Source organism: Hypanus sabinus, chromosome 6 (assembly GCF_030144855.1).
Source record: "Hypanus sabinus isolate sHypSab1 chromosome 6, sHypSab1.hap1, whole genome shotgun sequence".
In the NCBI taxonomy this organism is placed as follows: Eukaryota; Metazoa; Chordata; class Chondrichthyes; order Myliobatiformes; family Dasyatidae; genus Hypanus; species Hypanus sabinus.
Window position 1 is genome coordinate 172,414,797 of NC_082711.1, and position 26,574 is coordinate 172,441,370.

The window sequence follows — 26,574 nt, forward strand, 5'->3', positions numbered from 1 at the left end:
CCGGGAGGCGGCTGTGCCCCTTATTTTCTGTCACAGTTCGGAAAATGGCGACAAGACACCGCCCGCTTCGGGCAGCGGTGACACTGGAAGCGGACACCGAGCGGAATAACGGTTGGTTTTATTTCCCCCCCCCCTCCCCCGCCATCGCTACCTTCGCACTCTCCGTCCAAAGCGGTATCGATCCGCGCGGTTTGTTTACATGGCGCACGCGGTGCACTCCGGCCCGTGCCCATCCGCCCCTTGCAAAGTAATCCGCCCCCAACTCCCTTTCCGGCGAGGAGCGTCCGAGCCCCGCTGGACGAGCCGGTCCGCTCACCAAGCTGCGTCAGGGCCGTGCTGCATTCTGCGGGCGCAGTGGCAGGAGTGGAAGCCCAAGAATCTTCGTGTAACTTAATCCTAGCATGATTTGTTTTTATATAAAAAAAAGCGATGCTCTGTGTATTACGTTCCCTGGTTCCGTGCGTCACTTCCGGTCCTTATGTAAACGCGCGACTTGATTGACAGGCACGAGGCCACTCGGCCATTTCATTGGGCCATTTGGCCCTCTGTAAGGGCATAAGACTTGTCAGCTTCTCCCCCCCCCCCACCCCCATTCCTATCGCGTACTTTCTGGGAACAAACATGTAAGCAAGACCATGTTGCACAACTTGATACAAGAGAAAAGTATCTTGCTGAACTTGCTATTATTAAACTTTAATAATGTAGCTGAGATACAAGATCATCGCATAGGTTATTAGAACTACTATTATTTCTGCTGTCTTATTGAGTCCACTGCTGAGCAACGGTCAGAGCCTGATTTATTATTACTGAAGCATGGAATACTTTGTAGCGGCAGTAGTGCAAAAACATAAAAGGGATAAAGTACAAAATTAAATAGTGCAAAAATATAATCAGTTAGTGATCATAGGTTCATTGTGCATTCAGAGGGCAGGGAGCTGTTCCTAAATCATTGAGGGTGGGTCTTCAAGCTCCTCCTCTCTGGTGTAACAAGAGACTATATACTGGGATAGTGAGGATCACTGTCTTGTGACACCATCTCTTGAAAATATCTACAACCTTACTTTGCTGGGAGGGTCCAAACCAGACCATGATGCTCTGCACCTCACATCTGTTGAATTGTGCAAGAGCCTTTGGTCCTGCACCAAATCTCCTCAAACTCTCTAACAAAGTTAAGCTGCTGGCATGCCTTCTTCATCACTGCATCAATGTGCTGGACCCAGGACAGATACTCTGAGATGTTGATACCTAAGAACTTGAAGCTGTTCACCCATTCCACCAATGACTGTCCATTTAAAGACGATACAACATGTATCAATGCTTCACACATGTATCACCAGACAAAATACAGCAAATGGTCACATATTGGGTTATTAGGATAGATAACCCAAAGCTTGATTAAAAAGACTGATTTTAGGGAGACTCAGGCAGACTAGGGAGAGAAATGTTAAGTTCAAGTTTAACCATACATGAATACCCTTCACAAACAAGAGAAAATCTGCTGCTGTCAATCCAAGCAACACACATAAATTGCTGGAGGAACTCAGCAGGCCAAGGCAGCGTCATTTCAGGCTGAAACCCTTAATCAGGACACATGAAACAGCATTCCTCTGAATCCAAGGTGCAAAACACATTACCAACAGTCATGCACAGCACAAGACACAAGATAACAAGTAAACAATCAGTCACATGAATTAGATATATAGCCTGTCCCTCAGTGGCATGTCCTGCAGCTTGAATTCTAATCTTCACTACAACAGAAGCCACGTAGCTCCCCTGCCATCTGTCTCACCAAAAAACAGGGGTTCAGGACTTGCAGCATTGTACATTATCTTGCAATCGCACGAGAAACAACCAAAACAATCACTCACAGTTAGACCGCACACCGACTCCAATGCCTCCCTACAGCGGGCAGTGACCTTCCACACCAAATCCGGCTCCTCCGCAAACGAGCAACTTGCTGGAGGGCTAGACCTGCAGTACCTGAAGTTCTTAATGTTCAGTATTGTCCTGTGATCATAAAAAGACTTTAAAATAAAACATTAAAACCTTTAGCTGACCTCTGAACACACTGCCTTACCACCAGAATTCCCAAAATCGAGGACATCTGCAAGGAGGCACCCGTCCAGGATGTGCTCTCTTGTGGTTTCCAGCTCGAGAGGAGGTACAGGGGCCCACAGTCAACTGTTCAGAAACAGCTTCTTCCCCTCTGCCATCAGATTTCATGAACACTGTCCCTTAAGAGCACGGTTCCATTTTTAATATTACTTTTGTATTTTATAGCAAGTTTATCTTTGCACTGCAAAGCAACAATCAGAATCAGGTTCATCATCATGACATACGCTCAATGCTCACTTTATTAGGTACAGAAGTGGAACCTGGTGGGGCCTTCTACTGCTGAAGCCCAGCTGCTTCAAGCATCAACAAGTTGTGTGTTCAGAGATGCTCCTCTGCACACCACTGTTGTAACGTGTGGTTATTTGAGTTACTATCGCCTTCCTGTCAGCTGGAAGCAGTCTGGCCGTTCTCCTCTGACCTCTCTCATCAACAAGGCATTTTCACCCACTGCTCACTGTGCTGCTCACTGGATTTTTTTTTCTTTTTCACACCATTCTCTGTAAACTAGAGACTGCTGTGTGTGAAAATCCCAGGAAGTCAGCAGTTTCTGAGATACTCAAACCACCCCATCTGGCACCAACAATTATTCCACAGCCAAAGTCACTTAGATCACATCTCTTCCCCATTCTGATGTTTGGTCTGAATGACAATTAAATCTCTTGACCATGTTTGCGTGCTTTTATGCATTGAACTGCTGCTCCACGAAGGGCTGATTAGATATTTGCATTAACAAGTGGGCATACCTAAAAGTAGCCACAGTTGTGGGGTGGAGATACATCTCTACCAAAGCAATAAGGTGCTCTTTCCCTCCACTAGCCTGCAGGTCACCCTTGGGCAAGTTGTAGCACCTGCTTAGCCAACCACCCCCACCCTCCCCCCACCAGATCAGGGTCACATGAAGCCATGGGAGCAGCTGATGCATATCACAAGTCCTGGTTATGTGACCACTGAGGCCAGGCAGACAATCTCTGAAGAGTATTGATAACGGCTGGGGGCCACCCTTCTTGTAAAGACACTGCCCAGAAGGCAGCAATGGCAAACCACCTCTGTAGAACAATTTGCCAAGAACAATCATGGTCATGGATAGAGAAAAGACCATATCATCCACATCACAGGACACAGCACTTAATTATGATGATAACGAAAGCATACAATCTGAATGGCAACTTATTAGGTACAAAGTGTGTAATCTTTGGCCTTTGCAACAGAAGAAACAGTCGCTAAGAGTAAAGAAATTAACAAGGATTAACAAAGGGAAATAGTGGCAAGAGGAAGATTCTTGGCTCTTTTTCATAATCTATAGAATTTGGGAACAAGACAGCTACTTCTATGGCCGCCTCTTATAGTACTGTGAGATGCAGGTTACTAATCCTTTACAATTTACAGCAATTTTCCAGCACTATTTTAAACAAATTTCCTTTATTTGTTCTTTTTCAAATTCAAGGTCGGGTTTAATTGTCATTGAACCCTACACATGAATACAGCTAAACGAAGCAGCATTCCTCTGCGGCCAAGGTGCAAAACACAGAACTAAGTCACGCACCGCACATAATTATGATAGCAGATATACATAGCTACAAAATAGATATATATTAATAAAATAATAACGTAGTCTAACTCCGAGTGCCACTGACTGCAGATTGATATAGCAATTTATTGGAGTTTTTGTTTGAAAAATCTCTGGCTAGGGGCCAACAGTGGAGGATCATTAAGTCACAAAAGGTAATTGGAGAACGTTTCAGAGATGGTGAAATAGGAGAGATTGTGAAGAGGATTAAAAATTCTCATACCTCTCTGTGTGCCTTCATGCGAAGCTGGCATGTGTTGCTATCACAAAAACACTAAATGTAAATACTATTTGTCATTGAGGTTGAAATTAATCACGAGAATTATGAGAATTAATCTAATTTTCATTTGAAAATTACAAATTAACTTGTTTCACCACACCTTCAGGCAACTCACTCCTGATTCTTAGAAGCTCAAACTCTTGCTAATGCAAGCCAAGTATTTTCAAATATGGTAAATTAAGTTCAGGGCTAGTGCTACTTCAAGCCTTGATTTGACCACAAGACATAGGCCATTCAGCATATCAAGTCTGATCTAACATTCCATCATAGCTGATTTATTATCCCTCCCAATCCAATTATCCTGCCTTCTCCCTGTAACCTTTGATGCCATTACTAATCAAGAACTTAAGCTCTGCTTTACATATGTAAACCCCTGGGTCGCCTCAGGCTCGCTCAGCTCATTTCGTCTAGGGCAGGGGTCAGCAACCTTTACCGCTGAAAGAGCCACTTGGACCCGTTTCCCACAGAAAAGTAAACACTGGGAGCCGCAAAACCCGTTTGACATTTAAAATGAAATAACACTGCATACAACGTTTTGTTTTGCCTTTATGCTATGTATAAACAAACTATAATGTGTTGCATTTATGAAATTGATGAACTCCTGCAGAGAAAACGAAATTACATTTCTGCATGCAACAAAAACATTTTGAACTCCGAAAAAGAGACGTTGGGTTGAAGGTTACTTTTAAGTAAAATACTCAACGTCTATTTGAGTCCTTCTTGTATTTATGAAAAACGCCAAACTTAAATTTGCCGCCAGCAGCAAACCAAAAATAACGTCAGCCAGCTGTCAACCTGAAAAATAAAAGGACTATTTCACTGAACAATGAAAACATATGAATATACGTAAAATAATAGGCAATTAAAATATTTATCATACTTGTTCAGGTTGACTCACACCTGACAATGCTGTCGTATTCAGTAGGGATGGATCGATGCTTAGGGGAGTGACCGGGAAGGATAATGTGTTTTTTTCCTCTCTGAACTCACAGAAGCGTTTCCCAAACGATGTTTGCATTGCGATGATTGCAGAATGTAAATACTCCGAATTTATCATGTCGTGACCTTGTTTGAACTCTCTCAAATTGGGGAAGTGAGACAAAGTGCCTTTCTGTAAATCTCTGGCAAGCAACGTCAACTTGCGCTCGAATGCCAAAACATCCTCCAACATGTGCAGGGCTGTACGTCCTTACCCCGTTGAAGAGCTGTGTTCAGCGTGTTCAGGTGCGCTGTCATGTCTACCAGGAAGTGTAGCTTTTCCAGCCACTCTGGCTGTTCCAGCTCAGGAAAGGTGAGCCCTTTGCTGCCCAGGAAAGTTTTCACTTCTTCCAGACACGCGACAAAGCGTTTCAGCACCTCCCCTCTGGACAGCCAGCGATAAAAACAAGTTGCAGCGGCATGCTACACGCAGTCAGTAAACTGCAGTCAAAGATAGCTTTATTCGAACTAAACAGCCTTGCTTTTAAGCCTCCCTCAACCCGCCCCCCCATGGGCGCGGATGCTCCAAAAGACACGTACTCACAAACCCCCGTAGGCTATCTCCCTTAGCCTGAACGCTGGCTAATTGTGAGCCGGTTCGGATGTGTCAGAAAATGGGTCGCCACAACGTCTTATTTAGATTGTACGAGATCACCATAATCTTCAAATTTAGATTTACATTTCAAAAACTAACAAACTAACATAAAATACATTTTAATTAAATATGACCATGTAGCGGTGTGCTACACGCAGCGCTAAAATTACGACACATAGTCGGTAACTGCAGTCGAAGGAAAAAACTTTATTCGAAATCTTCAGCCTCACTTTTAAGCCTCCCTCAACCTGCCCCCCCCCCCCCCCATGGCGCAGAGGCTCCAAAGCTCTGTGCTCGCAAACCCCCGTAGGCTATCTAATTGTGAGTCGGTTCGGATGTGCCAGGAAAAGGGTCGCCACAACCAATTATTTCCCAAAGCAACAGGGAGCCGCAGCACAGACGTAAAAGAGCCACATGTGACTCCGGAGCCGCGGGTTGCCGACCCCCGGTCTAGGGGGAGCAGCCTTCGGCCCCGCCAAACTGGGTAATCAGCTGGTGTGGATGCTGTGTGATGTCCCCGCCTCACCCAAAAACAGATAGTACACCATATGCGATTAAATGAGTACAATTTATAAAGGTTACTATAACTAAGTGATTAATAACGATACAGTATATATGAAGAGAAAATTAAAGAAAAGGCGCCAAACTTATCAAAGTCCAAACCACTTCGTGCACAGCCGTTGGAGCTCAATTACTGAAGTCTTCTGGCCACCATTCGATCCCCTCCGAACTCCTCGACTCGCAGCTCAGGACCCTCCGAACTCCTCGGACTCTCCAAACCGCTCAGGACCCTCCGAGTGGTCAACCAAGCACATCTAGCTTCATCCCCCCCCCTCCTTGGAGAATCTCCCGGCCTCGGACCCCCCTTTGGGGTCCGATCCTCGCCCAGCTTAGAGCATCGCGTCCTCTCTCTCGACCCCCTCGCGCCGATCTGCCCAAAAGCCCGTCAACAAAAGCTTACAGACTCAGAAGAAAGAACATTAATCCCCATTTGGTTTACAAAGGAATACCATTCTCGTTATCAGTAAATTAACATTCCTGCTAGTTAACAAAAAAGAAGAAACCCTCTTTACACATACAAGAGAACATCTGCAGATGCTAGAAATCTGAGCAACAGACACAAAGTGCTGGAGGAATTCAGCAGCATCTATGGAAAAAAGTACAGTGGACATTTCAAGCCAAAACATTGACTGTACCTTTTTCCATAGATGCTGCCTGGCCTACTGAGATCCTCCAGCATTTTGTGCGTGTTGCTCCGCTTACATATATCCAATGACTTGGCCTCCACAGCCATCTGTGGCAATGAATTCCACAGATTAATCATCCTCTGACTAAAAAAATTCCTCCTCATCATTGTTCCAAAGGGACATCTTTGTATTCTGAGGCTGTGCCCTCTGGTCCTGGAGCAGGGGTCGGCAACCTTTACCACTGAAAGAGCCATATGGACCCATTTCCCACAGAAAAGAAAACACTGGGAGCCACAAAACCCGTTTGACATTTAAAATGAAATAACACTGCATACAACGGTTTTTTTTGCCTTTATGCTATGTATAAACAAACTATAATGTGTTGCATTTATGAAATTGATGAACTCCTGCAGAGAAAACGAAATTACATTTCTGCATGCAACAAAAACATTTTGAACTCCGAAAAAAAGACGTTGGGTTGAAGGTTACTCCATGGTTAGCCTACCTTCGATCGAAAAATTAAAAGAAATCGCGCACTGGCGGGTGTCAGGGATTGGCAGTGGTGACATATATTAATCGCGATAAAAAACACGTTGTGGCGGTGTGCTACACGCAGCGCTAAAATAACGACACTGCAGTCAAAGATAACTTTGTTCGAACTAAACAGCCTTGCTTTAAAGCCTCCCTCAACCCGCCCCCCCCGTGGGCGCGGATGCTCCAAAAAACACGTACTCACAAACTCCCGTAGGCTATCTCCCTTAGCCGGAACGGTGGCTAATTGTGAGCCGGTTCGGATGTGCCAGGAAATGGGGTCATCACAATGTTTTATTTAGATTGTACAAGATCACCATAATCTTCAAATTTTGAATTACATTTCAAAAACTAACAAACCATGGGGAGCCGCAGCACAGAGATGAAAGAGGCGCATGTGGCTCCAGAGCCGCGGGTTGCTGACCCCTGTCCTAGAGTCTCCTGCGATAAGAAACATCCTGTCCACGTCCACTCTATCTAGGCATTTCAATCCTGTCTTCCACAACAAACCAATGGTGTCCTGTATTGGTCTTCCAACAGGTTTCTCAATGAAATACATGCATGATGCCAAGTAATTAAGTTCATATGTGGGACAAAGGAAGAATATAAGAATGCTTGTGCACAGGGTATTAGTTCCACTAACAGCTCTGAATCCCAACATAACATTTGCAGGTGAAGCCAGAAGGTTGATGGGAAGTCCTGAAATAGAGACCCATTGGCCACAGCCCCAACTCTGAGAATTGAATTAATTGAAATTAATTTATTTTGGTCAGTATAAACACAAGTCTGCCCATGCTGGGTTTGGAGGGCTGTGTATATGTGTGGGAGGGGTAATGGGGCTTACTTTGCTGCTGCCCATCTGTTACTTGTGCTGTGTTGTTCGGCCGAGCACCGCGGATATGCCAAGTTGGCACTGGAATGTGGCGCCCCCTGCTGCTACCTCCAGCGCATTCTTAGGTGTGTTGGTTGTTAAAGCAAATGGTGCTTTACTACTCTATGCTTCAACGTACAAGTGATAAATGAACAAATCTTGAGCTTGTAATTCAATCTAGCTCCAGCTGTTTCACAAAATGCAGTTAATTTGCTGTAAATACATACTGTTGACTTTTTGTACTGTTCACACTCATAACTGTTCTAAAGTTGACAGTTTTTAAAACCATAAGACAGATGGAAATCAGTCTGTGGCAAGCCTTTTGAATATCATTCTACATCTGAGCAATTACCATTATCAATGGAGCAGTTAGAAAGGGTGAGACAGCGGACTCCGATTTGGACTCGGACACACAGACACTGGGCTTTCAGCAACTCCATCAGACTTGCAGAGTTTCGCAATACACTTGCAATAGAAGAGAACGGTCTACATTTGATCACATTACAGTTCGCAGAAGCTCGGTGTACACACATTGCCACGCCTCCAGAGTGATGAACATACAAATAGGGAGGAGCAGGCCACTTGGCCTTACATGCGTGCTTCACCATTAAGTGAGACCATGGGACAATCTGACTGCAACTTTCAGCTTCCACTTATTCCGGTAACCTTTCACCCTATGCTTCTCGAGAATCTGTCCACCCCAATCTTAAAAATATTCGGAACCTGCTTTCATAGATGGCATAGAGAGATTTCCAAAGACTCACAAGTTCGAGGGAAAGTATTTTTCATAAAGGCAATTAGAAGTGAATAAACAGGTATGTCACCCTCAAAGCCTGCTCTGCCACTCGACAAGATCATGGTGATATTTCCTTGCAACGAAGGAGGCAATTTCAGCTCATCTAGATAATACCATCTGACAAGACAATCCTAGTTCCTCATTAATCTTTTCAATAAGTTACTCTCTCTACATTCTCATGAATTCCCCCCTCCCACCCCAGATTCTATCACACTTACACCCAGGTAAAAGTTGCACATCTTGGCAAAAGCCAAGCTGTCGCAGGGAGAATATGTAAACCCCATACACCTGAAGGTATTAGAGTATAAAGTTGCATTGTTTGCTGTGTAACCAAAACTATGTAGTCAGCTTTGTATTTGCTATGTATGTATCCAATTTAGTAGGAGAATGAAATCTCTGTTGTCTCTGTACTATTGAACACATCAGTGACTTAAGAATGTAGCCAAATAAGAAGATAATGGTGTGTTAATGAGAGGCTAGCTCAGAGATAACTGTGGCCAGGGATGAGGTAACACGTGGCTCAAAAAGTAGATCAGAACATGATTAAGTTAATGGGTAGAAACAATAGCGGGAAGTATGTACTGGTGATATGCTAATGCAACTAAACCAGGAGATTGCTTTAAAAAATGCTAGGCACAAGGATTGGTGGGCAATCAGCGACTAGCGCACTGACTGTCTCAGCTTTGATTTGCAAATTAAAGTTTAATACTTCTTGAAGAATCTTCTGCGTCTCCTGGTTGTTTGTGGGGCACAAGAAAGCACAACAAAAATTGGCGTAGTCGGCAGGATCGGAAAGAGACCTGTGGAAACGGCAGATTGGGGACACTACCCAGTTCTCTAGGGAACCCCACAGGGCTAACAGAATTAAGGGTGCACCCAAACAAAAGGTAAGCGCTTTTTGCGACAATTTGAACTAAGAATTCTGTTGGCTTTGGGGAGGTCTTGGAATCTCAGAAGTGTGGGACCACTGCCGAAGGGTCTCTCTAGTCCAAAGAATCTGGCAGAATTGGGGGTTAACAGGAGGCTCAGAGGATTGATCAAGAACACTGCAATGAGGGTAAGTACAAATAAGCTAATAAGTGAAGAAAAATTCCACGTGGTGTTGGTAAGACCCTGCTTCGTATGAAACGAAGGTCTGAACAGGCAGGGAAAGGAAAAATAGAGAAAATCCTCGTGGATACCGCCTTAAGAGATAAGGGTCTGAATAGACGAGGTGCAAAGAGAAAGTTCTGTGGATACCGCTCTAAGTAGAGGTCTGTACAGGCAGAACAGAATAGGAAACAAGGACAGTCCAATATATAGTTTAAAGCACTGGTAGATAGACGATAGACTAGGCATAGAATTAGAGTAAATAATATTAACCAGTAAACGAACTGTGAATCTCTGAAATACCTTAAAAAGAGAGAACAACATGACAGGTAAAGGAACGGCAGTAGAGATTCTAAGCAAAAAAATCCCGGTAAATAAATATGAGATCACAAAAACTTCAGAAAAATGGGAAAAAAGATCCAAAAACCTGGTCACAAAATGGCCAAGAGAAGGAACAGTTTATGTAAGCCTGTGCGAAGAAATGGAGGCACTAATTAAAAATTACAAACCAAAAGATAAATCTAAGAAGAGGGCAAAAAAGAGAACGAGAAATGGAAGTGCTAAAACTCTTCAGAACGGAGGGAGAAAGGCTGAGGAATATTGATTACAAGTGAGGAAGACACTAAGGTGCTGGAGAAACAGCCTGTCAGAGAGAGAGGAAGGTACAGTGAGAAGCTGGCTTCGGCTCCGTACCCGGATGCGACAGAAACAGAAAAGCCCCCTCCCTATAATGAGGAAGGAACCCCTAAGCAGTGCCCCCTGCTGACGGGAACAGTAAACATGCAGGGAGAAGTACAAGTTTGGGATAATGAGGAGGAAAAAAAACAATACGAGAAGGAAAAAGCAGCGATATGGAAGGAGATACGGGCAGAAAGGATAAAGATAGAACAGGTACAGAGAGAAATGCAAGAAATACTTGAGAGAGGAAAAGGAATATGAGGAGTATCAGTTATACCATAGAAATAAACAGACTAGAAAAGAAAGTGGCTCATCAGGGCAGGAAAAGATGAGGCATTCAAGAGGAAGTGGAAAAAAGATAGGAGATGAGAGTCTTGGAGAAACACGAGAGAAGGGAATCAAGCACGAGTAAGGATCATGAGGAGTCCCTGCCACAGGTGTACAGACACGGACAGGAAGAAAGAGAAGGTGACTCATTGGAGGAGCAAGAGTTAAGTGGAGAGAGAGAGAGAATGTGAGAATTTGTGGGGAAGAGGTAGGAGGCAGAAGCCTAGAAGAGCAGAAGGAGGCGGTAGGGGAGCGACTTGCAGAAGTAGAGAGAGAGCTAGATAAGTTACTGAGAGGGGATTGCCAGAGGAGATGCGAAAAATACTCCAGGGGCCAACCAAGTATTGAATCAAGACAGAAGGGAAGGACTCCACAGGGAGACCGAGGGAAGAAGAGGACCCCGGAGACATTTGTGTAGGAGGCTGTAAAGACATACCCTGAGACAGATGGGGAGTCAGGCGAGGAGGAGAGCCAGGGCAGGTGGGAAGGAGGAGGAAGAATGATGCCGTTGTTAAAGGATCAGGACAAGTGCAGTACATCCCTTGGGGATCCCAGGACCTAGAAGGGCTGAAAAACACTCTGCCCAATCTACATGAAGGAGCAGGGAAATGGATTAGAGCCTTTGAAGAAGAAACGGTGGGACGATTATTGGCTATGGGAGATCTGAAGGCACTATTGATAAGGTTGATGGGAACCTCCAAATTTAAAGAACTAATGGAAATGGCGTGCATAGTAAACTCAAACGACCCAAGAACTGATGGAGACGGGTTTGACAGAGTGAGGCAGAGGGTATGGCAGGCCCTCAGAAAGCTTTATCCACCCAAAGTGGACCCCAAAGCCTTAAAGGGGGATCCACTGGGAGACACTGAAAACCCAGCAGCCTACGTAGAAAACCAGTTGAAAAGGTGGAGACTGAAGACCGAGCAAGAGGTGGAGAATAGCTTATTTATGACCTCAATGTTCCGACATAGCATTTTGGATGCAATGCCTCTGCAAGTAAAATCCAAACTGGAGGAAGTGGTTGGGCTAACGTCAATGACCCCACAAGAATTTAGAGACCATGTAGTCCATGCGGTTGAGAAATACCGGAAAGACAAACGAAGGTTGGCTGGGCAGCAGGAAGAGGTGCAAAGAAAGTTAATACAAATGCAGCACGAAGAACTCAAAAAGAAGGAAAAAGAGAAAAGCAAAAAGATGCTGCCAGCAACCAGCGATCCGAGTACAGCCATCGAACTGGATGAAGCACTGTAAGACAAGGGCTGGAAAACCCCATGCCAATAATCAACATCTTTGGAAGAGCATTCCCACAAATGCCCAATCAGGAACAGACTAAATTCAAACAGCCCAGACAGGACTGGAAGTCTCAAGGAGGGGGACAGAGGAGCTATTGGCAGAGGGGACCAGTGAGGAAACAGGGGGAAAGAGGTGGAGAGACTGTGCTGGGGATGTAATCAGCCAGGTCACATGAGAAGAGATTGTCCATTTACACCATGGCCTGTCACACACCAGCAGGAACCGATTAGAAGGGAACTAAAGTTTAGCCAAGGGTCAGTATTGGGACCACAGCTATTTACAATTTACATCAACAATTTAGATGAAGGCATTGAGAATAACATCAGCAAATTTGCTGATGATACTAAGCTGGGTGGCAGTGTGATGTGTGATGAGAATTTTAGAGAATTCAGGGTGACTTGGATAGGCTGGGTGAGTGGGCAGATACTTGGCAGATGACGTTTTATGTGAATAAGTGTGAGGTTATCCACTTTGGGAGTAAGAACAGGAAGGCAGATTATTATCTGAATGATGTAGAGTGAGGTAAGGGAGAAATACAAAGAGATCTAGGAGTCCTTGTTCATCAGTCAGGTGAATCAGCAAGTGCAGCAGGCAGTGAAGAAGGCTAATGAAATGTTGGCCTTTATTACAAAGGGGATTGAGTAGAGCAAGGAAATTCTCTTGCATTTGTACAGAGCCCTGGTGAGACCACACCTGGAGTATTGTGGTCAGTTTTGGTCTCCAGGGTTAAGGAAGGACATCCTGGCTGTAGAGGAAGTGCAGCGTAGATTCACGAGGTTAATTCCTGGGATGTCTGGACTGTCTTACGCAAAGAGGTTAGAGAGACTGGGCTTGTACACGCTGGAATTAAGGAGATTGAGAGGGGATCTGATTGAAACATATAAGATTATTAAGGGATTGGACAAGATAGAGGCAGGAAATATGTTCCAGATGCTGGGAGAGTCCAGTACCAGAGGGCATGGTTTGAGAATAAGGGGTAGGTCATTTAGGACAGAGTTAAGGGAAAACTTCTTCTCCCAGAGAGTTGTGGGGGTGTGGATGCACTGCCTCGGAAGGTAGTGGAGGCCAATTCTCTGGATGCTTTCAAGAAGGAGCTAGATAGATTTCTTATGGATAGGGGAATCAAGGGATACGGGGACAAGGTAGGAACCCAGTATTGATAGTAGATGATCAGCCATGATCTCAAAATGGCGGTGCAGGCTCAAAGGGCCGAATGGTCTACTTCTGCACCTATTGTCTATTGTCACCCTGTCTGGCACCAACAATCATTCCACAGTCACAGTCAAAATCACTTAGCTCACATTTCTTCCCTCTTCTGTTCTGACCAACAACTCTTGACCGTGTCTGCATGCTTTCCTGCATTGAGTAGCTGCCACATGATTGACTGCTTAGATATTTGCAGTAATAAACAGGTGTACCTAAAAAAAAAACTGGTCACCGAGCGTAGGATCACATTGTAGCTTCAAACTTTAAACAGTAACAACACTTCAGTACAATAGAACTTTACTAACTCAAAAGTGCTTTGGGGAATCGCAAGAAGAATACTGCCAGAATGCTCAGTAACAATCTGTTTTGTATCCCTTCAGGGCGTTGTTCTCTGCTGATTTCTACTATTCTTGGAGCAGCTTGAAGTGTGCTGGGTAATGTGTTCACCACTGACAAGTTAGTGAAAGCAAGTTTTCAAACTTCAGATTTGAGTGAATGTCTCTAACCTGTCTGGACATCCCTGTGACACTTTCCTCTCCGTCCTGCAGAGAGATCGTTCAGCTGGTTGCCAATGTGGACTCAGTCATTGCCACTTTCCACTGGTTTGAAGCCATTGCAGTGAGTATTTCAGCACAGCTGTTTGAGAAATGGAAGGAACAATTTTTATAGGAACTAACAGTGGCGGTGAGGAACAGAATAGTTTGTGCTAAACTGGAAATACAGTAGGAGAATGAATAGCTCCTCCTTGCCGGAACGTGTCTGTCATAATTTCACTGGAGCTGTGATTTGCAACAGTACGAATTTAACTCCTGAAAAGGTGGGACACAGTTCTGTCCCATTAACTCTTGCATCAGCCAACAAAAATATTAACTGTCAGCTATTCACACCTTCTTTCATGAATGAGATGACTATTGTATCATTCTGCGCTCTTACTAAGAAGGGAGGGGATATTTCTATGGCCCACCCACTGGCTCCAATAAAGAGTTTGGGTTAACTCTAACCCTGGCAGGTGTTGGCTCTAATGACTGACAAATTGTCTACAGTAATAAAAGAGCAGTTTTGATAAGTGAGTGGCTCATGTCATCCGCAGCGAGCGGCCCACATCTGCAGTAAATGAGCTGCTTGCTACAAAAAGAGAATGCCATAGTAGTTAAAATGCTTGCTAACTCTAAGTGCTCAGAAAGAAAGGAGTTGAATCAGGTTTGGATTGCATTGGAGTAGTGTGACCTGAAGTGAAGAAGCTTTTTGCAGTGTTGGCCTCTGTCTAGCTGCCTCTTTGGAAATGCGAACCTTGCTTTGATGGAAGTCAGTGCAGTGCCTTCGTCTTTGTAACTGAACTCTCTGACTTAACAAAGAGTTACTGACAACAGATACAAAGTGCTGGAGGAACTCAACAGGTCAGGCAGCATCTATGGAGAGGAATAAACAGTCAACGTTTCAGGACAAGACCTTTCATCAGGACTGGAAGGGAAGACAGAAGAAGATGGGGGAAGGGAAGGAGTACAAGCTCGAGGGTGATAGGTGAGGCCAAGTGCGTGGGGGAGGAGGAATGAAGTAAGAAACTAGGAGGTCGTAGGTGGGAAAGGTAAAGGGGTAGAGAAGAGAGAATCTGATAGGAGAGGAGCGTGGGAGAAAGGGAAGGAGATGGGGCACCAGAAGGAGGTTAGAAGAGGGGAGCTGGAGTGGGGAATTGAAGAAGAGGGAAGGGGGAGGGTGAACACCTTTGAGAGGCAGTGACCTGGTACTGTGCCTGTTCTGCCTGCAGACTGTAAGTGGCGGAGTGCTGAGAGGAGCGGGAAAGCAGAAGATTGGCGCCATCGGCAACTTGGTGGGCTTCTATTCCATCGGCTTTCCCCTTGGGATCACACTGATGTTTGCTGCACATCTTGGAGTCATGGGTAGGAACTAACCTAACATGGGTATCCTTTGTGGAGTCATAGGGCAAAGGAAGAAACCATTCTGCCCACTGTTAGTGCTGACCATCACACAGTCTAACTCATCCCATCTGCCTGCATGTGGTCTACAAGTGCCTCCTAAACATATAGAGTCATACAGCAGAGAAACAGACCCTTCAGCCCATCTAGTCCATGCTGAACCATTTAAACTGCCTACACTCGTCGACCTATAGGGACCATAGCCCTCCATACCCCTACCATCCCTTAAGATCCAAACATCTCTTAAGAGTTGAAATTGAGCTTACATGCACCACTTGCACTGGCAGCTTGTTCCACACTCTCACAACCCTCTGAGAGATTAAGTTTCCCCTCATGTTCCCCTTAAACTTTTCACCTTTCTCCTTCAACCTATGACCTCTAGCTGTAATCCCACCCAACCTCAGTGGAAAAGCCTATCTGTCTATACCCCTCATAATTTTGTGTGCCTCCATCAAAGTTCCCCTCAGTCTTCTATGTTCCAAGGAATAAAGCCTTAACCTATTCATTATTTCCTTGTAACGCAGGTCCTCCAGTCTTCTTCTTCTTCCCTGAGTTTTTACGGCAGTTGGCATCCACACTGTTGCGTTCCTGCCATCTTCAGGATTTACTGTCCCTTCTTGTCCATTCACTTGACTGCCAGGTCCTCCAGTCCGTGCAACATCCTCGTGCTCTTTCAATCTTATTCACATGATGATTCACACCGTCTGGAAGGGGTACACGTTACTCACTGGGTAAAATTCTCAGCCCAAGTTCAGCAATTGAAATTCATGTGTAAGGCAGTGCGAGGGAGTGTCGCGCAGTTACAGGGGCTAAAGTCGGGGGTTTATTCCCAAGAATGTTCCCCTAAGGCGCAGCCACACACGTTGGCATGTGCTGGAAGCGATGCAAATCCCTTTCTCCTCAAGCAGGTGGTTAAGGTATCCCTGGAGTGGCTGGTGATGATACTTTAGAGTCATAGGGCAATACAGTATGGAAACAGGCCCTTTGGCCCATTCAGTCCATGCCAGTCTGTAATTCTTCCTGATCCCAATCTGCCTGTATTTTTGCACGGGGCAGCCTGCATCACTTCCCTGGCTCTCAGTCTTGTATCATGGGTCCAAGTTAGTTCCCACATAACGTCGCCGTGGTGACTGGTGGCAGGGCCAATCTATAGTTGGACTGTCCATTGCAGGGAGTCCCTAGTCCAGCAGACGGGCCTCTGTGTTCACTGCACTGTTCCGCCTTTGCAGGTCTTTGGTCTGGGTTCTTCGTCTGTGTGGTGGTGCAAGCTGCTTTCTTCTTGGTTGTGATCTACAAAATGAACTGGAGGAAGGCCTCTGACCAGGTAGCTAGCCCTCCCTGAGATTGGCTGCTGCACCCTTGGCAGCTCTCTGCATGGCTTTCTCTGCTCTCGTTGTGTCCTGATGCAATGCTTCCACGACTACACCCCGACTGGGGAGGAACTGGCCACCCCATCCCACTTGCCCCTTCCCCTGTAAACTTAACTGGTTCAAAACTTCATACACTAAATCACAGCAATGAGCTTTCCCTAGACTGCTTAAACAGTTGTTACATAGAACAGTACAGCACAGGAAACAGGCCATTTGGCCCATGGAATCTGTGCTGTATATGATGCTAAATTAAACTAAAACAACATACTGAAAATGCTGGAGGAAGCCAGCAAGTTGGGCAGCATCTACGGAGAGCAATAAAGATTCGATGCTTTGGGCCAAGATGTGATGAAGGATCTCAGCCCAGAACCTTGACTGTTTACTCCTCTCCATAGATGCTGCCTGACCTGCTGAGTTCCTCCAGCACTTTGTGTGTGTTCTTCTGGATTTCCAGCCTCTTTCTGGATTTGCAGAATCTCATGTTGTAAATCAAACTAACCCCTTTCGCCTGCACATGATCCATATCTCTCCAATCACTACCTAGTCATGTGTCTGTCGAAAAGCCTCTTAATCTCCAATATTGTGTCTGCTTCCACTACCACCTCAGAGAGTGAGCTCCAGGCAGTGTTTAACAAAGAAATCTTTCCCCCCTCACCTCAAAATATAAGCCCGCTTAGTATTTAATATCGCTACCCTGGGGGAAAAATATTCTTACTCTCCGCCCTATCTACTTTATAAACTTATCTCCAGTTGTCGCTCTGCTTCTGATGCACCAGGGAAGGAAATCCAAGTTTGTCCAACCTCTCCTTACAGCTGATACCCTCCAATCCAGGCACCATCCTGGGGAACCTCTTCTGCACCCCCTCCAAAGTGTCCACATCCTTCCTGTAATGGGGGCGACCAGAACTGTACACAACACTCTAAGTGCAGCCTAACCAGAGTTCAATACAACTGCTGACCCTTACACTCCATGCCCAGACTGATGCCATAAACCTCCCTTTACACTTGTGTTGAGATTGTCAGGGAGTTATGGACTCTGTACATGAACAGCTAAAAGTTCTGCCATTAATTATATCCTTTTCCACTGGGCAGAGGATGCAAAGGCTTGAAAACATATACCACCAAGCCCAAGGACAGTTCTTACCCCACTGTTATAAAACTATTGAATAGTTCCCTGGTATAATAAGATGGATTCTTGACCTCACAATCTACCTCATCATGATCTTGCACTTTATTGTCTGCACTGCACTTTGTTCTGCATTGTTATGGTCTTATCCTGTTCCAGCTCAATGCACCATCTCAGAATGGATCCATGTTAAATTATTTGTCTGCACTTCATTTTATTCACTGTACTTTCTCTGTAAATGTAACACTACACTCAGTGGCCACTTTATTAGGTACACCTGTATGCCTGCTCGTCAATGCAAGTATCTAATCAGCCAATCATGTGGCAGCAACTCAATGCATGAAAGCATGCAGACGTGGTCAAGAGGTTCAGTTGTTGTTCAGACCAAAATTCAGAATGGGGAGGAAATGTGATCTAAGTGACTTTGACTATAATTGTTGGTGCCAGACAAGGTGGTTTGAGTATCTCAGAAACTGCTGATCTCCTGTGATTTGCATGCACAACAGTCTCCAGAGTTTACAGAGAATGGTGCAAATAAATTCAGTGGACGGCAGTTTTGTGGGCAAAAGTGCCTATTCATGAGAAAGGTCAAAGAAAAATAGCCAGAGTGGTTCAAGCTGACAGGAAGGCGACAGTAACTTAAGTAAGCTCTGAATGCACAACACTTTGAATTTTGAGGTGATGGACGACACCAGCAGAAGGCCACAAACATACACCCAGTGGCTACTTTATTAGATACAGGCGGTACAGAATAAAATGGCCACTGGGTGTAGCTTCAGCATTCTGTGATTGCTTTTCCCTTTCCATTATGTTTGTAATGATCAGTGCGGGAGGCACACAAGCAATAGTTTTTTTACTGTATCTTGGTACATGTGACAATAGTAAAACAATTCCCAGTTAACGAGGGTGGAGACCATCGAGTTCCTCATCCTTGGCTTATTTTACTGTAATCCTCTGTCTGCCTGCCTTCCTGCCAATAGCCACACGTATAATCCTCCGTAACTTCCGCCACCTCCTACGGGATCCCACCACCAGACACCTTCCCCTCCCCCCCCCCACTCTCGGCTTTCCGCAGGGTTCGCTCCCTACGCGACTCCCTTGTCCGTTCATCCCCCCCATCCCTCCCCACCGACCTCCCTCCGGGCACTCATCCCTGCAAACGGAAGAAGTGCTACACCTGCCCCCACACTTCTTCCCTCACCACCATCCCAGGCCCCAGACAGTCCTTTCAGGTGAGGCACCACTTCACCTGCGAGTCAACTGGGGTGATATACTGTATCCGGTGCTCCCGATGTGGCCATTTATACATTGGGGAGACCCGCCGCAGACTGGGAGAGCGTTTCGCTGAACACCGGCGCTCGGTCCTACAGCAGTGGCGGGATCTCCCTGTGGCCACACACTTCAATTCCACAGACCACTCCCACTCCGACATGTCTGGCCATGGCCTCCTCTACCGTCAAGATGAGGCCACACGCAGGTCGATGGAGCAATACCTTATCACCTGCCTGGGTAGCCTCCTACCTGCCGGCATGAACATCCAACTCACTGACCTCCATTGATACCCCTGCCCCCCCCCCTTACCCCATCCCTATCTATAATTTTAGTCTGGTTCTCTTTCTCTCTTTTCCCCCTCGCTATAATCTTCCCCCAACCCTACCTTTCTTTCTCTTTTATTTCCCATAATTCTCCACCTTCCCCCACTTCTTATCCCCCCTCGACCATCCCATGTTACTTCACTCCTGATGAAGGGTTTTGGCCCGAAACATCGTCACTACCTCCTCCCATAGATGCTGTCTGGCCTGCTGAGTTCTGCCAGCATTGTGTTTTTTATTTATTTCCAGCATCTGTAGATTCACTCGTGTTGTCTAACAAAATCTATTTTGTACAGTGGGGAGTATCCTAACTGATTGCATCGCAGCCTAGTGTGGAAACACCAATGCCCTATGAATGGAAAAGCCCACAAAAAGTAGATACGGCCCAGTCCATCACAGCAGAGGCGTCCCCACCATTGAGCACATCTACATGGAGTGCTGCCACCAGAAAGCAGTATCTACCTTCTAGAACCATCCACACCATGATCTCTTCTTGTCATAGGAAGGAGGTCCAAGAGCCTTAGGTCCCACCCCACCAGGTTCAGGAACAGTTATTCTTCTGTAACCAGTAGGCTCCTGAACCAGAGTGGATAACTTCACTCACCTCAACAATGAACTGATTCCACAACTGACAGGCTCACTATCGAGGACTCTAAAACTCTTTATTTATTTATTTTTTATTATTATTTTGTGTTTGCTCAGTTTGTCCTCTTTTCCACATTGACTGATGTTAAAGTGTTTAGTTTTTCATTAATTCTATTGTATTTCTTTATTCTACGTTGAATGCCTGTATGAAAAGGAATCTCGGGATATTATATGCTGATATACGTATGTATACTTTCATAATAAGTTTACCTTGAACTTTTGAGCCATTTGCCTTCAACTCCATGAGCAATATAACACCTGCATTTATCGGACTGCAGATGGATCGTTCCTTTGCACAGAAAACTTGTTCTTCTCTTTTAATGAAGCTTTTCTGTTTCCCTTGAAGGCAATGATCAACGCTGGTATGAGGCTCAATGTGGACCCTACTTACAGCTCCAGTAACAGCCAGGCAAATGATATTCCAACAGGTACCATGAATTTAGTCACTTACCCTTTGAAAAGTGATTGCCTGAGCCCATCAAGATTAGTTTTATTTGTCACCTGAAATTGAAACGTTGAAACATACAGTGAAATGCGTCGATTTGCATCAGCATGGTCAAAGGATTGTGCTGGGGGGGCAGCCCACAAGTGTCGCCAAGCTTAGACACCAGCGTAGGTTGCCGACAACTCACTAACCCCAACCTTTCTTCCAAACGTTCCTCCAACAAGTGTTTCTTCCAAACGTTCTTTGGAATGAGGGTGGAAACCCACGCAGTCACGGAGAGAACGTACAAACTGCTTACAGACAGTGACGGGAATTGAACTGAGATCATTGGCACTTTAATAGTGTTATGCTAACCACTAGACTACCGTGCCACCTCTAGCATTTTTCTGGTAAAAGGCAATGCGAAAAAATAGCAGTATTGTTATATCTCTTATTCAACAAATAGGAGTGGAATGCCATTCAGCCCATCAGCTCTGTACCTGTCTAATCTGCATCTTTACTTCTGTATCAGCTGTCCATAGCCTTTGAATTGATTATCTTTCTTAAATTTATCTGCCTTCAATCCAGAAGAGTGTGAAGTGATAGATCTTGGAAGGTTGAACTTGAAGATCTGAGTACAGGAGTAATGGCAGGATTCTTAACAATGTGAAGGAACAGAGGGACCCTGAAGTCCTCATCCATAGACCCCTCAAAGTTGCCCTGCAGTTTGATAGGTTGGTTAAGAAGGTATATGGTGTTTTCATTAGTCAGGAAATTGAGTTCCAGAGCAACAGGGTAATGTTGCATCTCTATAAAACCCTGGTCAGACTGCACTTGGAGTATTGTGTTCTAGGATGGATGTGGAAGCTCCAGAGAAGGCCCAGAGATTTACCGGCATGCTGCCTGGATTACAGAGCACGTCTTCGGAGAAAAGGTTGAGCTAGCTAGGGAGCAGGAAAGGTCACTTAATAGAGGCATAGATTGAGTGGACCACCAGAGACATTTTTCCAGGGTGGAAATGGCTAATATTGAAGGGGCATTATTTTAAGATGATTGGAGGTAAGAATAGTGGTTTGTCCGAGGTAGGTTTTTTTTACACAGAGAGTGGTGGGTGCAGCATTGAATGTGTTGGTAAAGGCAGATACTTTAGGGGCATTTAAGAGACACTTCAAAAGGCAGAGGATGAAAGGAGAATGGAGGGTTTTGGAGGAGGGAAGGGTCGGATTGATTTTGGACTAGGTTAAAAATTTGGCACTTCATTATGGGGTGAAGTGCCTGTGCTGTGCTCTGTGTGCTATCACTCTGGGTAGGGAATTGCAGAGACTCACTGCTTCCTGCAGGCAGAGGTTCCTGCACACCCTGGGCTCACCCAGCTCACCTGGAGATACATCGTCATAACAAGGGATAAATCATGAACCACCCTTCCCAACAGAACTATCAGTTTTTTTTTTGGCCCTCTTTTATGGATCAAGCTTTCCTTTTATGGAAAACAAAAGGTATAACATGTTTTCATGATTTGTTTTTGGATGATAGCTTTGTCCTTTGGACAGCTATCTAATAAATATAATTTACCTAAAACCCATTTTTTTTTAGATATTTGCAAGTTAGAAATCTTTTGTTTAATGAGTTAGTCTTTTCCAAAACTATGTCCATTGGACATTACGGAAAGAATTTTAGCTCTGAATCCTTGTCAAAAGGGTTTAGTAGCTGTTATTTATAATATGATCATGAAAATACAGCCAGAAGTATCAGAAAAAATTAAGAAGGAATGGGAAGAAGAACTTCATTGTCTTATATCCACTGAGCAGTGGGAGAAAATTTTACTATTAGTCAATTCGTCCTTTATTTGTGTTAAACATGCCCTAATACAATTTAAGGTTGTACATAGAGCTCATATGTCTAAGGATAAACTGGCTCGATTTTATTCTCATGTTAATCCAACCTGTGACAGATGTCATTCTGATGTTGCCTCATTGACCCATATGTTTTGGTCTTGTCCTTGTTTACAAAATTACTGGAAAGATATTTTCAGTATTATTTCAAGAGTTCTGGATATCAATTTCCAACCGCCTCCTTTTACTGCAATATTTGGTTTACCAATGGTGGATAATAGTCGTTTATCCTCCTCATCTCGACGAATGATTGCATTTGTTACATTAATGGCTCGAAGATCTATTTTATTGAATTGGAAAGAAATTAATCCTCCAACTATATTTCAGTGGTTTTCTCAAACTATCTCGTTTGAGCTTAGAAAAAATTATAAATGTTGTTTTTGATCCTTCAGTTGAATTTGAAGAAACTTGGAGACCATTTATTCAACATTTTCATACGAGTTAAAGTGTCTTTTCCTAAACACTTTTATTATCCTTAATTATTTGGATGGAGGTTCGGAGTTATTGGCACTACTGTATATATCTAACATTATGCAATGGCCCATGTTGTTTAGTGTTTTTTTTCTTTCCTTTTTGTTTTTTTTTCTTTTGTTCATAAATACTATGAATTTGGGAGCCTATATATATTGATTATATATTTGAATGTCTACTTAAACTATCAACTATGTACTCTCAAACACTTTGTATTCATGTTTCATTTATGTTTGCTCAAAAATTAATAAAAAGATTTAAAAAGAAAAGAACTATCAGGCCATCTTCACCAGACAGTTACTTTTCAGTGATTGATTTGTGTTCAGCTTTCTTCAGCATTTCTTTGGCTGACCAGTGTCAGTATCTGTTTGCATTTACTTACAGAGGTGCTCAGTATACCTATACCAGAATGCCGCAAGGATTTAAACATTCACCATACATTTTTAATCAGGTGTTGAAGGCAGACCTAGAGGGCATACCATTGGAAAGTACATTGTTACAGTATGTGGATGACCTGTTGATTTGCTCCCACAGTAAGGAACAGTGTGAGCAGGACACTCTTAACTCTGTTGGAGAAGCTGGCGCACAGAGGACTTAAAGAAACTGCAATTTTGCACACAGCAAGTGGAATACTTAGGCAGGGTAATATCCAAGGGAGTGAAAGCGACAGCACCAGATCAGATTGAGGCAATAACTAAGGCCGCAAAACCCCAGACTGCAGGGCAGATGATGACGTTTTTGGGAATGGCAGGGTACAGCTCAGATTGGATAGGAGAATATGCTGAGATTGTGGCACCTTTGAGAAAGATAATGAAAGAAGCAGGACATACAAATTTGAAGAACGGCTTACAGTGGAATGGAGAGGCGGAAAAAGCTTTCAATACTATTAAGCAGGAATTGCAGTCAGCACCAACATTAGCTTTGCCTGTCTACGAGGTGGTTTTTCATTTGTATGTATCCAACCGACAGGAGGGTTATGTCACAGCAGTTCTAACACAAGAGACAGGCACAGGAAAAGCAAAGCAGCCGATAGCATACTACAGTACGAGACTAGATGAGGTGGCTCAGGGGTATCCACCCTGTTATCGGGGATTGGCGGCGCTGTAAAATGCATATGAAAAGGCATCATCTGTAACCCTGGGCTATCCCGTGACTCTGTACATACACCACAAAGTAGCAGAATTGCTGGAAAGAGGGAAATTTGTGCTGACGCCAGCCAGGATAGCAGCGTTATCAGATGCTATTGACATTTCCTGACATAACTATACAGAGATGCACTACCAGTAATATAGCCAATTTTGTCCCTTTGGGCTATGAATGAGAACCCAATGATTATGTAGGGAAGATGATGGCATTTGCCAAATTGAGAGCAGATTTATGGTCAGAACCACTAGAGGATGCAGATAAAAAGTTTCTGTTCGTAGATGGCTCTTGTTATAGGGATTATGATGGAAATCATGCAGGGTTCTCAGTAGTGCAGCAGGATCAGTCGAGCTATAAGATTATTAGGATGGAGTCCTGTCCCCAACCGTGTTCCGCCCAACTAGCGGAAATCAAAGCCCTGACAGCTGCGTGTGAAATGATGGAAGGTGAGAAAGTAGACATCTATACTGATTTGGCATATGCTCATGGAGTATGCCACTTGTCCGGGGCAGTGTGGAAACAGAGAGGTTTTAAAAAAGTAGTGGAGATCCCATACAACATTGTCAGCGAATTCTAGACTTAATAAAAGTCATAATGAAACGTAAAGCATTGGCTATAGTGAAATGCCAGGCACATAAAAAGGGAAATGATATATGTAATAACAAAGGGAAATCAAGCTGCGGACGAGGCAGCCATGAAAGCATCTGGATGTACATCAGCTGTCATTGCCCCCCCAGGTAAGCCGAACTCCAGAACCTGAGGTAGAGGACCTAATTGAAATACAAGGTAAGGCAACTTTGGCAGAACAGACAATATGGAGACGAAGGGGGGCCAAGCAGAACCCGGAAGGCTTGTGGAGCATGGAAGATGGTTTGTTGGTGGCGCCCACCCCTCTACTGACGATTCTGATTTCAGAAGCGCATGGGATTGACCATTGTGCAAGGGGGGAAGTGATAAAGAAAATAAAGGAGGATGGTTTTTGGTCACCTTATTTACAGGCTTCAGTGAACTTTGTTTTGTCACAGTGCGAGGTATGCGCTCAGAATGCAGGGTTCGGACATCAGTTATCTGACTGGTTAGAAAGTAGACTCGGAGGATGGGGAGCATGGCTGACTAAAATGGCAATAACTGTCAGTATTGTATTGTTGAGCTGTGCGCTTGTGCTGTGCTGTTTTCTTCCTTGTCTCAAGTCTCTTGTAGTGTGCGTGCTGCAACCAAACAATTTCCGATGCTCGTGGCAATTACTGAAGCAAGCTTAGTGGAGAAAGAAGCACCGAAAATGTATTGTTACAGCCTACAACACCTGCAGGATGAACAAGAGCAAAACAACAGTGTGGGAGTAGATTGTAAGGGTTTCTGAGTTTTTTTCCCCCGTCTCAGGTACAAAAAGACAGGTTTTTGGCTCAGCGGCCCAGGGTAACAGGGAGAGAATACTTTGAGGTCTTGGTGCAGAAAATTATAGTTTAACGTGAGATTTGGGAATAAGTGCTTGAGTTTATTGGGGCTTTTGTGCGCGGACTCTTAGTCTTCTTTCTGTGTGAGACCCTATGGGTCTCCTTTTTTTTCAATCTTTTTATTGCTAATAATATCAACAAAATACAATTGATATATAGGTAATGGGATTACAAACATACACATTATCATTGCACATGAAAGAATACATAAGCAATGATTACAGTATAAATGAGTATTCCCAAATCATGAATGATACAGTATATAGATGAACAAGGTGAATCTAGGTATATCATAATATATAACATAAAAAAACAGAAGAAAAAAATTATTATGCAAAAAAACTAAACTAATAATCTAATAGCTAATAAAGAAAAAAGCAAAAAAGAAAAAGAGAAAGAAAAACTGGAAAAAGAAAAAAGGGGCCGTTTATAATATTTCACAAGAATACATAATCATCAGTGTCATCAACTCCGATCCTCTCAACATATATAAAATTAAAGCTGGAAAATAGGCTTGAAACAGGGTCATATTACATCATATGAAAATATTGAATAAATGGTCTCCATATCTTTTCAAATTTAATAGAAGTATCAAATACACCACTTCTAATTTTTTCTAAATTTAAACATAACATAGTTTGAGAAAACCAATGAAATACAGAGAAGGATTAATTTCCTTCCAATTCAGCAAAATAGAGCTTCTATCCATTAGAGTAAGAAACGCAATCATTCGACAGGCGGAAGAAGATAAATGAAGTGAGTCCATCATTGGTAAACAAAAAATTGCAGTAATAGGATGGGGTTGTAAATCAATGTTCAATACCGCAGAGATAATATCAAAAATATCTTTCCAATATTTTTTCAAAATCGGACACGACCAGAACATATGAGTTAAAGACACTACTTCGGATTGACATCTATCACAAATAGGATTTATATAAGAATAAAAATGAGCTAATTTATCCTTGGACATATGGGCCCTATGTACGACCTTAAACTGTATTAATGAA

At 44.0% G+C, this 26,574-nt stretch overlaps 1 long non-coding RNA gene across 1 annotated transcript; it reads left to right on the forward strand.

The window, feature by feature from the left end:
- The first annotated feature begins 8 nt into the window (after positions 1 to 8).
- LOC132396110 (uncharacterized) lies at positions 9 to 23,242 on the forward strand. The gene is made up of 6 exons (XR_009512868.1): positions 9 to 111; positions 13,894 to 13,969; positions 14,062 to 14,131; positions 15,279 to 15,411; positions 16,677 to 16,771; positions 20,527 to 23,242. It is a non-coding gene; the product is annotated as an uncharacterized LOC132396110 (long non-coding RNA).
- The last annotated feature ends 3,332 nt before the right edge of the window (positions 23,243 to 26,574 follow it).